This window comes from Primulina huaijiensis, chromosome 4 (genome assembly GCF_012295235.1).
Source record: "Primulina huaijiensis isolate GDHJ02 chromosome 4, ASM1229523v2, whole genome shotgun sequence".
Taxonomy (NCBI): domain Eukaryota; kingdom Viridiplantae; phylum Streptophyta; class Magnoliopsida; order Lamiales; family Gesneriaceae; genus Primulina; species Primulina huaijiensis.
In genome coordinates, this window is record NC_133309.1 from 15,011,170 (window position 1) to 15,023,372 (window position 12,203).

A 12,203-nucleotide genomic window follows, 5' to 3' on the forward strand; every position below is an offset into this window, starting at 1 on the left:
TAATCATCAACAACTATGAACATAATACCAAAACAATAACCATAAACAATGACAATATTTTAACCATTCCAATAAACATAACCATTACACATAATCTAAACCATCAAACCATATGAAATATCCATTACCATAATAAACCATAAATATCCAATAACCATATTTCCTAAACACCCAACCAAAAATAATATCACAAACAATAAAATGCTAAAAGGTTGGGATATTACAATCTCCCCTCCTTATAAAAATTTCTTCCCCGAAATTTGCTTACCGTCGAATAAATTCGGATAATGATGTTTCATCTCTTCTTCCGGTTCCCATGTGGCCTCCTCAATCACATGATTTCTCCAAAGAAATTTGACAATACCAATCTCTTTGTTCCTTAACACTTTAACCTTGCGATCAAGAATTTGAACCGGCATTTCCTCTTAGATTAAGCTAGGCAAAAGATCCAATGATTCGTACCGAAGAACATGAGATGGATTAGAAAGGTACTTACAAAGCATAGAACATGAAATACTTTTTGAACTCGATTCAAGTCCGGTGACAATGCAAGACGATAGGCTCAGTCTCCAACCTTGTCAAGAATCTCAAAAGGCCCAATGTATCGAGGACTTAGTTTACCTTTCTTGCCAAATCGCATAACTCCCTTGAAAGGAGCTATTTTGATAAATACATGATCACCAACCTCGAATGCTAAAGGTCGTCATCGAACATCAGCATAACTCTTCTGTCGAGACTGAACGGTCCTCATTCTTTCTTGGATCAATGCCACAACATCTGCTGTCTGTTGAACCAACTCCGGGCCCAACATCTTTCTTTCACCTACCTCTTCCCAATACAAAGGAGAACGGCACTTTCTTCCGTATAAAGCTTCATAAGGAGCCATGCCAATTGAAGACCGGAAACTGTTATTATGTGTGAACTCTACCAAAGGCAACTTAGAATCCCAACTTCCCGGGAAATCAATCGTGCAAGCTCTTAACATATCCTCCAAAATATGGATTACCCTTTCTGATTGACCGTCGCTTTGAGGGTGGTATGCAGTACTGAAAGCCAATTTCGTTCCCAAGGCTCGATGCAAACTCTTCCAAAACTCTGATGTAAACCTTGATGTAAACCTTGGATCACTCCTCTTAACATATCATCCCTCTTCCTTTTTTTCAAGTGGTCCTCCAACACTTGCTTTGGGGACAAAGGAAGTAATACAATAATTTCCTTCTTCAATACAAATGAGTACCTATTCTTGAACCCATCATGTGTCACCCGCCTATCATATTGCCACGGCCTACCCAACAAGATATGACAAGCATGCATGGGTACCAAATCACACAAAACCTCATCCATATACTTCCCAATATAAAAAGGCACTAGCACTTGTTTTGTAACCTTCACTTCGGCACAATCATTCAACCATTGAAGCCTATGTGGTTGAGGATGCTTTAATGTAGGTAAACCCTTCCGCACAATCATTCAACCATTGAAGCCTGTCTGGTTGAGGATGCTTTAATGTAGGTAAACCCAATTTCTCAACCATTTCAAAACTAGCCACATTAGTACTACTCCCCCCATCAATGATTAGATTGCAAACCTTTTGGATCCTCTAATGCAGGGCATCTCATCCTCATCACCCTCACTATGAGATTCATAGTCACCATAGTCATTTAAAATCATTACCCTTTTGTTAGGACATTCACTAGAAATATGACCAAACTCTTGACACCTAAAACATTTAACATCTCTAGATCGATTAAGAGGAGTTTCAGATTTACCTTGCACTCCTTGTTTAGGTGCCTCTTGTTTGGTCTCAATCTTGGGCTTGGTCATCACCTTATTCTCCTCACGTTTCACCACATTTGATCGTCACGAAGATGATGAACCCCCAGTTTGATTGGTGCGGCTAACTCCTCGCCTCTTGAGTTGTTGCTCCACTTTTATGGCCATTTGCACCATCCCGTCTTGATCCAAGTAGTGCCGAAGCTCCACTTGATCTTGAATTTCCCTGTTCAAACCACAAAGAAAACGGGCCATTGTTGCCTCACTATCCTCCTCTATATTTGCCCTAATCATGACTACTTCCATCTCCTTATAGTAGTCCTCAACACTCTTTACCCCTTGCCTCAAAGTTTGTAGCCTCTTAAACATCTCCCTATAATAGTGATTGGCCACAAACCTCTTCCTCATGACCCTCTTCATCTCAATATCTCATCCCAAGTTTCTATGGGTCTCTCATTATACCTCCTTATAGTGCTCTAGTTGATCCCACATAATGAGGGCATAGTTTAGAAATTCAACCACCGCCAACCTAACCTTCTTTTGTTCTGAGTAGTGGTGACATTCAAACACAAACTCTACACTCTTTTCCCACTCCAAATATGCCTCCGGGTCAGATTCCCATGAAACGATGGAATTTTCATCTTAATGCTACACATGTTCCCATCTTCCCTATTCCCATCATGTCTACCCAGTACGGCCTCTCATCTTCCTCTACCAAATCCTCTGCCTCTTCCATTCCTACTCCAATTTTCATTTTGGTTCTCCTCATCTCCTCCCAAATCATAATCTTCCTTTTCTTCTCCTCTACCCATATTTTTAGGCTTAGATTTATCTCTACTAGTACTAACTTCAAGCCTACTCATCCTCTCATGCAATGGCTACAACTCTACCCTCATCATCCTACTGAAATGCCCAAACGCCTCCATTTGAACCTTAGACAACCCCGGGTTCGAACTATCTCCTACCTCCTTCCCCATGTAATTTCAGATTTGTACCTGCAAGAAAACGTTAGTAGAAAACAAAATATTTCTCACTCAAATTCTTACGGTTACTCCAAAGAAAAGTCGCTCGTCACTCCTCTCTAATTTTTTTGCTCGCAACAAATACTCACCGTTCACTCCAAAGAAAATTCACTCGCACTCAAGTATTTTCACTCAAATTCGAGAGTTCCCTCAAGGTGCTCAAGCTTTATATTTGCGTATATCAAACAATCAAGTTCAAACTCGTGAACAATTGTGATCGACTCACTTGGACTGCGTAGACTAGAAATTTAAAGATATAATTTTTTTTATTTTTTTTTTACTGTGAGAGGCAATTGAATATGACTCTCTAAAGGAAATAGAACAAGTTATCAAAAATAAATAATGCTGAATTTTCGGATTTTTGGTACTTTTTTTTTGGATGAGTTCTACTCGAAAACCATCAAGAAAAAGAAAAAAAATTCAGAATTTTCGAGAATCACAGATTCAGGAAAAACACGAAGAACGATAAACCAAAACAGATCTGTGAACGAACAAAGAAATAAGCAGAACTGAAAATTGAAGAACAAGATACTTACTTGAATTCAATGAACCTAAGCTCTGATACCAAATGATATGAATCCTCGTGCGTAAGAATAGAAAACATGATTAAATATGAATCGCGCCCTCAATTCAATAACGAAAAAGTAATTCGTGTTGTTGTCCCGACCTTTCGAATCAAGTGTGTGTGTGAGTTTCACCTCTAAACTATGATAAGCTTAGTAACAAATATTCACAATGAAACAATAGAAAACTCGAACGAACCTTCAAAGAACAAGCCTATGACAATCCGCACAAGAACGATTGGCAAACGCCACAATGTTAAAAACTTTGATAAGTTTGATTTGAAGAACAAAGCAAGAGCCTTGAAAAAAGTTGAGAGAAAAACTCTAAAAACTTTGATAAAAATCAATATTAATCTGAATTCTGTGTTAATTTTCGTCCATATCATGTTTACATGTCAGAAAATATCAAAAAGATAATTTCATAAACAAAATCTGCGCCAAATCTTCTCCAAATATTCGCAGCTAATCATAGGACACGGACCTCGTGTACATGTCCGTGCTCGGGTCCGTGTAGGCACTGTCATTTTCATTTTCGAGTGTAATGGACACGGACCCTGTGTACAGGTCCGTGCTGGGGTCCGTGCAGCCTCGGTCGTTCAAAAGATACTTGAATTATGTTCTTTTGGCCCCCACACGTACTCCCATGAATCACGAAGCCTTCTGCCCTCTGCACCTCGCTTGTATGTTCTTCTCCTTTGCTCAGAAGTCCATGCAATGCTTCCTTGAACCTCTTCAGTCGTCCCCTCGTGATTGTTCCCTCCGGAAACTCTAAAGGATCTCATGCTTTCCTTGGAACTTGACCATCCGTGTTCGCATCACAAGTGAAAGAACATATAGCCTAAATGACTGCAAGTTGAATAAGCGATGACCCTCTTTAGATCGTTCTGTAATATTCCAGTGGTTGCCGCAAGGAATGACGTCATTGCTCCTGCAAAAGTAATAACAATCAAAGCCGTAGGCAGGTATTCAAATAAAGGGGAGCACCTTTCTATCATGAAAACGCCAGCTGTTACCATAGTAGCTGCATGAATCAAAGCGGATACTGGAGTGGGACCCTCCATAGCATCGGGTGACCAAGTATGCGATCCTATCTATGCAGATTTCCCAACAGCACCAATAAGAAGTAAAATACAAATAAGAGTTATGGCATTCAATCTCATATTGCAAGAACTCCAAGAATTTCTAGCGGCATTAGCACAAGCAAAAATGGTTTCAAAGTCTACTGTTTGAAAGAGAGTAAAACAACCCGAAATCCCAGGAGCTAATCCAAAATCACCTACTCGATTGACAAGAATAGCTTTGATAGCTGCTTTATCTGCCTGAAGTCGTGTAAACCAAAAATGAATTAACAAATATGAAGCAAGACTAACTCCTTCCCATCCCATGAATAATTGAAGAGAGTTATTTCCAGTCACCAACATTGGCATAAAAAAAGCAGAAATGGATAAATAACACATAAATCGAGGGCTATGCGGATCCTCAGACATATAAGAAATAGAATAAATATGGACCAAGCTACTTATGAATGTAACCACAATTAACATCACTACGGTCGGGCTATCGAACACGGGGTCAGAAGTGAATTACGAGTCGGACCAATCTGCGAATCGAGCGAGCTCCCCTTGCATGCAATGATGTGGTGGTGAACCTCTCATTCTAATTTAGTGCTCTCCGAACCGTGCGGGAAGGTTTCCCTTCACACGGCTCACCAACTTGATCTTCCGCGGGAACCGTATGTCCGAACAGGCCTGGAAAATAAAGGAAACCTAACCGGTTACCTTTGCCACTCAAGTAGACGGCATCTGCCGTGCTTAGGCCCCTTCTCCCCTTCCAACATGAAAGAGTCCACCGCCTGCCTTAGTAGTCTCAAATAAGGCGTGCAGGCCTGCCCTTTTAAAGAGTAGGTGATTCACTACCGAAGCGAAGAAAAGGATCAATCAAGAAAAGGGGGTACTACGAGCCCTCTGCCCCACGCATCTAACCAGCTCGCGTGGTTCACCGGTTCCACCGACTAGACCCTTAGAGTGATTCAGTCGATACAGAGGTGCGCTTGAAGTGGGGGGTGTGCTGTCCCTATTGGGCCCTTCCCCATAAGGCCCCACCGTCGGGGCATAAGCGCCCTCTTGCTACCCATATGCGAGGCGCCGTCTTAGCCTTCCCTGACCAGGATCGCTCCCACACCTGTAGCGTTCGTGATCGGCCTCCTCAACTGTGTATCGATCAAAAGGGAGGGCGGCAAAGCCCCCAACAAAGGGAGTGCTTACGTCTAGTATGTCCCCTTTTATTCCCGACATGCTATGGTGCCCCAGGGTGGGTAGGAGCGGGTCGAGCTCGTAGCGCCATGGAGCAACAGCCGCATCCGAATCTGATCTATTTACTCGGCAATTCATCCAGTGACTTCATGGTCGCCAAAGAAGCCCCTAGAAGCATCAAACATTTCCGATGAGATCCATGGAGCAACTCTTAGGTAGCAAGCACTAGCTCCCGGTGCGACTTCGTAAAAAGCAATCAAAGATAAGATCGAAGAGAATGAAACGCACGTGGTGGTTATTATAGCGCTTCTTTCTGATCCTAGAAAACGTCCGAAAAAACCTTCTACGGAACTACCGAGGAGGGGCAAAAATACGATAAGTAGATACATAATTTCGAGTGTGATCAAACAACAAAAAATCAGATAATGACGGAACGGCCTGTGATTGAGTGATAGATTGATCGACGTCCGAAAAACACGGAACACTAACCTAATCTCGACAAAGAAAGAGAAGTGTAGAAGCAACTCCATCATGAAAGAAGGTTCTACGAACTTCTCTACGTAACTGGCATACCGTCGAATCTATTCTACTTTACACTACCATCTTTCTTCTCTTCTGTGCTAGCTTCACTCTCCTCATTGCATGAGGACTGAATATGGGCGAGGATCAGTCCCGCTTCCTTCAATCAGACCTGACAGAGAGTTAGTCGTCCCTAAAGTATAAAGAGCATAAGCGGGTGGGGAATGAGTTGCATCGGGACAGGGTAATTACTTTAAAACTTACCTCGCCTAAGGATTAGAACCAGGGTTCACCCCTCGAAGATCTAGAGAATGCTTTTTGACTTTCTGCTGATCGGGAGATAGAACTTAGTTCTTAGTCCTTGTTAGGAGTCCCTTGAACCCGTGATAAAGATGTGAGACTGCTATGAAATACCAGACATGGACAGATATACTAGGTCTTTACCAGTGGAAGAATTTAGAGCTAGAGCAAGTGTGGGACCTACGAGGTTACCAAAAACTATAAGGATTCCCCTCCCTTATAAAAGTAGATAATCCGCGCCGGAGTTAAGCTAGTCTATATTTTTCCTGTGGTTCTTGATCCACTAAGAGGTCTTACTATATCTTTTCTTTAGCTCAGCTAAGCCGACTTGGACAGCACCTTCCAAGGACTGACTATTGACTTCGAGAAGCTAAAGCAGATAGAAGAAGTCTTGTTTGGTCTTTGATAAGTTCTTTCCCTTCCGGAAAGGCACATCCATTGTCGGGAAAAGGCTTGGAGCTTAAACAGGAGCTGTGAGGGGGCCTAGCTAACTTTCTTCTCTATTGAGCCATTTCTTATGCCTGCACGCATTACAAGTCAAGACCTTTACGCGGGGGTGGCAACTACAACTTTGAACCCTTCTTTCTATCTATTATAGAATTCCCCAGGGACTGATTGAGAGCTGGTTCTTAAAGAAGGCATGTCCTAGTAAGGAGGTCAGGTCTAGCATGCAGAAAAGCATTGAGAGCTCCCTCAGCAACTACTAGTTTAACACCAGACTAAACGGTTGGAAGTAAGGAATCAGGTGGTAGACGGAGAGAACTAATAGACCTTTGACTCTCAGCAACAACAATTACGTCTTTTACAGACGAGTCTTATAGGTCTCCCTCTTCAACTATTTGAATATAGTCCCGGTCACCTTCTTAGGACGATGTAGAAGTACTAGCTAGAAGTGAAAGGTATGGAGCCGAGAAAGTTTTATACCGGGCGTCTATAATCTGTCTTACCAAAGGCTTATCTTCTTGTTGTCTCTTACAGAGAAAATAGGCAGTAAGGAATGGCATGAGTGAAGACCATTTTTAGACTTTTATTCCAAGGGACGAATTGACAGCTCCAGATGCAAGAAGCCATTCAGCTACCGGGAGAAGAGACTAAAAGGCAAGAAGGGCATGCTGGATTCTATATACGGATAGATAGATAGATCGGTAGATTCACACCTGAGATTTTTCTACAGATAGTAGTGGTATCCACCCCCTATGGTCATGTTCTATTCGTAGGAAGAAAAAAAATAGAAAAAGAAAATAGGAAGACGAGGAGATAATAGTCGAAGGATATTCATTTGGTGATCTTTCTTTTTGGCTGAGTCTTCTTCTTGTTCTATTGATCTAAAATGCATTCTAGACAGTGATCATCGGTATTGTATGTATCGTTAGGTTGTGCCGAGTCAAATCTGCTCTGTTTTTTTTCCGTTGTAGAAAAGAGATCCCTTCCCCCCACTTTTCAAAATGATGAATATGAAGTCCGGGAGGCTGCAAGCACTATGGATCCTCTGACGCCCAATCGGGTTGCCTTCCAAGGTCTCGCCGGTGTTGCCTGTAGGTCGTGATGCGCCTTGAGATGGCCGTCTCCTGTCCCCCTGCCGGTGCGGAATCCGCTCCCGGGTCGTCGCTTTGTTGCGTCTGGTCCTTCCTATAGGCACCTTTGGATAGTAGGGAGTGTGACAACGTACACGCTTCCCTTTACTCCATAGGGCCTTTTCATCAATTGCAGGGTTTGGTGGCCCGAAATTGACTTGGCAAAGCCACCTCATCTCTAAAAGCCCGGCTCGTGAGGCGTCCTTCCCGCAGTAGGATTCCAAACCTTGCCTTGCTCTTGTGACATGCTATGTTTCCCCTCTCCATTCCCAAGTAAGGGGTGAGTCCCATGCGTCAGTTTGTGGATCGCGGTCTCACACACTAATCCCTATAGATGCCCATCATAGGCCGGCCGCCCTAACTAAGCCAATCGTCATATCGGTCCCTAAACCCCATTGCAGGAAAGGCTCGGCTTCAAAACCGTACGTAAAGCTTCCGCCTCATACGGCACCTCTAGGGATGGAGGTAGGCCCAGACTTGTGCGGTTAAGGTTGTTGTACACGACCAATTTAATGTCGCCAAGGAAGTTTGATCAATAGAGGTACAACCCAAAAGGAATAACGAAACTCTCCTATATATAAAAAGAGATCATGGTGAATGTTTAACTCCCAATCGAACACTAAATAATGAAATACCATTTGAAAAGCTTTACCTCTAGCAAATTGGCTAAAATAGTCGATAGAAGAATAACTGAAAATGAAACCAAACAAGGGCGTTTCTTCCATTCTTGTTCATTCGCTGCGGAGCGGCATACCGGAAAAAGAGCCCTTCATCGGATTCGAACCGTTTAGCCTTTATAAAGAGCGAGAGCTTGACTCTTCTTTTCTTTAGGATGCGTTACGTTTTATTTAATTCAAAAATTCTTGAAATTTTTATTCTATGATGAGGATGTGTTAAGCATATAGCTGAAGTAGCATGATATGAACTTCATAGGGCTTGGAAAACTACCGATACGCGAAAACCTTCTCTTACTATTCTCATCTCTTAATTATTTTCTATGATAGAGGAGCTTGGATGCGGTTTCCCGATTGGAGATCCATGGATCAGAGATGGTATCACCCCATGGCCTTTCGCCTCTGAAAGCGTCCTTCCTTCTCAATGTCGGGGCATCCATCCAATGCATTCTTTTCAATCTTCTATGTTAGTACATGGAACACCAACCCAATCATGGAGTCAAAGCAAGTAGATCATTTGGCGTCGGACGGGCTAACTCGTAGCTAGGATCCCATCTTTCATAAAATTTTTCGTTACCGTCAAAAGGAGAACAAGCCCCTTCTATGCAATTTATTTTTCACTTGAAGCTGTCTTTGCTCTTTCTTGCGTTTCTACCTCCTTCTTCTTATCTAACTGTTAGAGAATGGTCTGTTGTACTATATAAGCAAATCGGCTCTTTGAAAGTGGGGAACGAAACTGGCCATACTGCCACTTCCCAAGTCACTTTTCTTACAACTTCTTACTCTCTTGCACTAGACTAGGGGAGTGACTTTGCTCGTCTAATGCTCTTCCTTGTCTTGGCTTGGGGCAAGAGAAGGTAGAATAGGCCAATAGAAAGATTCCTACCATCACAAAGGATTCGATAAAGAGATGGCGCACTCATCCTTCTTTCCTGGTACTCGAAACTCAGCTGCTACAGGAGAAGTCTTCCTAAAGCACGGGGTTCTCGCAAAAAAGAAGAACTAGGCTAGAGGCGAGTTGACAAGAAAGGGGAAAGAAAAAGCGACTAAACCGGAAATAGAGGATGGAACCTCAGACGAATACATAGCCTGAGAGAAGTAATAGGCGGATTACGAAAAATACTATCTGCGCTATTCTGTAAATCGGAATGTAGAGACCCGTATTTCATATTTGTAAATTTGCGGAATTATTTAAAATTTTTCTTATTAAAATAAATAACATGCCTCATTCATAAAATAAACTGATAAAAAGTATAATATTAAAATAGCAGCGGAAGTAAATATTTGTTTCAAACAACAACTTAAAATAATTCATCGTGATAAAATGTTCCTGAATATGCTTTTTCAGTTCTGCCATCTCTGTCGGTGCTAATCGGTACGGTGCTTCTGAGATCGGTACCGTACCTGGCATAAGCTCAATAGAAAACTCCACCTCTCGCTACGGTGGCATACCAGAGACGCCACCAGGAAAAACGTCTAGAAAATCCCTAACAATTGGGACATCAGAGACTGACTGACTGGGTGCCTCGGGAACAGATACAAAAGTCGCTAAGAACGCCCGACACCCTCTATGCATGAGCTTCCTAGCCTGGACACAAGGTATAATGCGCGGTAAAGGAAAGTACATGTCTGGTTCGAACAAGAACTGCTCCATCCCAGGCGGTCGGACTAGAACAGATCTCCGATTAAAGTCGATCAAAACTCTGTTCCTTAATAGATAGTCCATACCAGAATGAAGTCAAACTCTGGCATCGGCACTACGATCAGATCCGCATAAACAAGATTGCCATGAAATTCGAGGTCTATATCTCGGATCACATTAGTAGCTATCATTTCCTCTCTAGACGGCAATACTACTGAATACGCCACATCTATCCCAACGATCTTGACCTTGAGGAAGTTCGCAAAAACCTCTGAAATGAACGAATGAGTAGCCCCTGAATCTATCAAGGCTTGGACACGGTTTCCCGATTGGAGATCCATGGATCAGAGACGGTATCACCCCATGGCCTTTCGCCTCTGAAAGCGTCCTTACTTCTCAATGTCGGGGCATCCATCCAATGCATTCTTTTCGATCTTCTATGTTAGTACACGGAACACTAACCCAATCATGGAGTCAAAGCAAGTAGATCATTCGGCGTCGGAGGGGCTAACTCGTAGCTAGGATCCCATCTCTCATAAAATTTTTCGTTACCGTCAAAAGGAGAACAAGGTCTCGCGCATATGCACGACAAGAGGCGCGCATATGCGCGAGGTGTCTAGTAGCCAAAGTAGTTTTCCAGAGAAGTTGGCGCATATGGGCCGAAAGAAGGCGCGCATATGTGCCAGCAGCTGAAATGGTCAAGTGCCGAGACAGAGTTTCTCGCGCATATGCGCCGGTGATGGTCGCGCATATGCGCGAGACGTGCTGAGCAAAAAATGAGCCACGTGTTCTGTAGTACCGAAACAACCAGTATGCGTATATATGTGCAAAATTTCTATTATTTAATTTTAAATGGTTATTATTTTAAGAAATTGTAGATTTAATTGCATTTAAATCATTTACGTTATTTTTAAGGATTTTAAATCGCGTATTTCAAATTTTAGCTTTTTAGATATATACGCGAGACCGGACCGGAGATAGGAAATCGGAGATAAATTTTATGATCCAAAAATATTCCTAAATTTATATCAAGTTAAGAAATAATTTATTTTGTTGAAATCAAGTGGATTTAAGTCTACTTTAATTAATTAATCCCCAATTTAATTATAGACTTCTTAATTCATCTAGATTGTGCTTAATTAACTTTTAATCAAGCTTATCTAACCTAGGATTCTATTTAGCAAAACTTAAACAAATCCTACACAATCGGGTAGCCAACTCTCGGTCATATTCTACTCCACACAATCCCAACTTGACACCATTTAACTCCCCCAACAACAAGAAAGCAAATGACAACCATTCAACATGCATGTCCCCCAACTTGACATCATTTACTCCCAATGCACCACCTTATTTGACCACCAGCATTCACCACTTTCTCCACTCTCCCTAGCACGAAAATTAAGAGATTTAGCAGCCCCCATTCTTGGCCAAGACAACAACATTAGCAAAGTTTCTTCATTTCCGTTGCAGTGTCTCCCGATCTGACGTATTGTGTTGTTTATTGTAAAAACAACTTAAGGCATGTGTATTTTCTTCCTTTTTCTCATCAATCAAGCGTATTACATTTTTTTAGTATGATATATGTGCATGGCTTTGATTTTATAGCAAGAAACCACAAGAAAATATTTTTGAGAACCATAGTCCATTCTCGGACATCTTGTGCAGGTCACGGCCCTTGCTTGTTTTGTTGGTTTTCAGGTTGGCTCGGTTCCTAGGCTCCCAAGGCTGCTTATGGTCATGTCCTAGGGTGTGTTAGGGTCAAGTTTGATCAAGGGTTCGAGCCCCAAAACCGTAAGTTAAGTGCTCAAATCAGTAGGTAAGAAACAAGTGTCACATTTGGGGTTCATTTGCTGTCAATGGGTTTCATAGGATAGTGTTCAA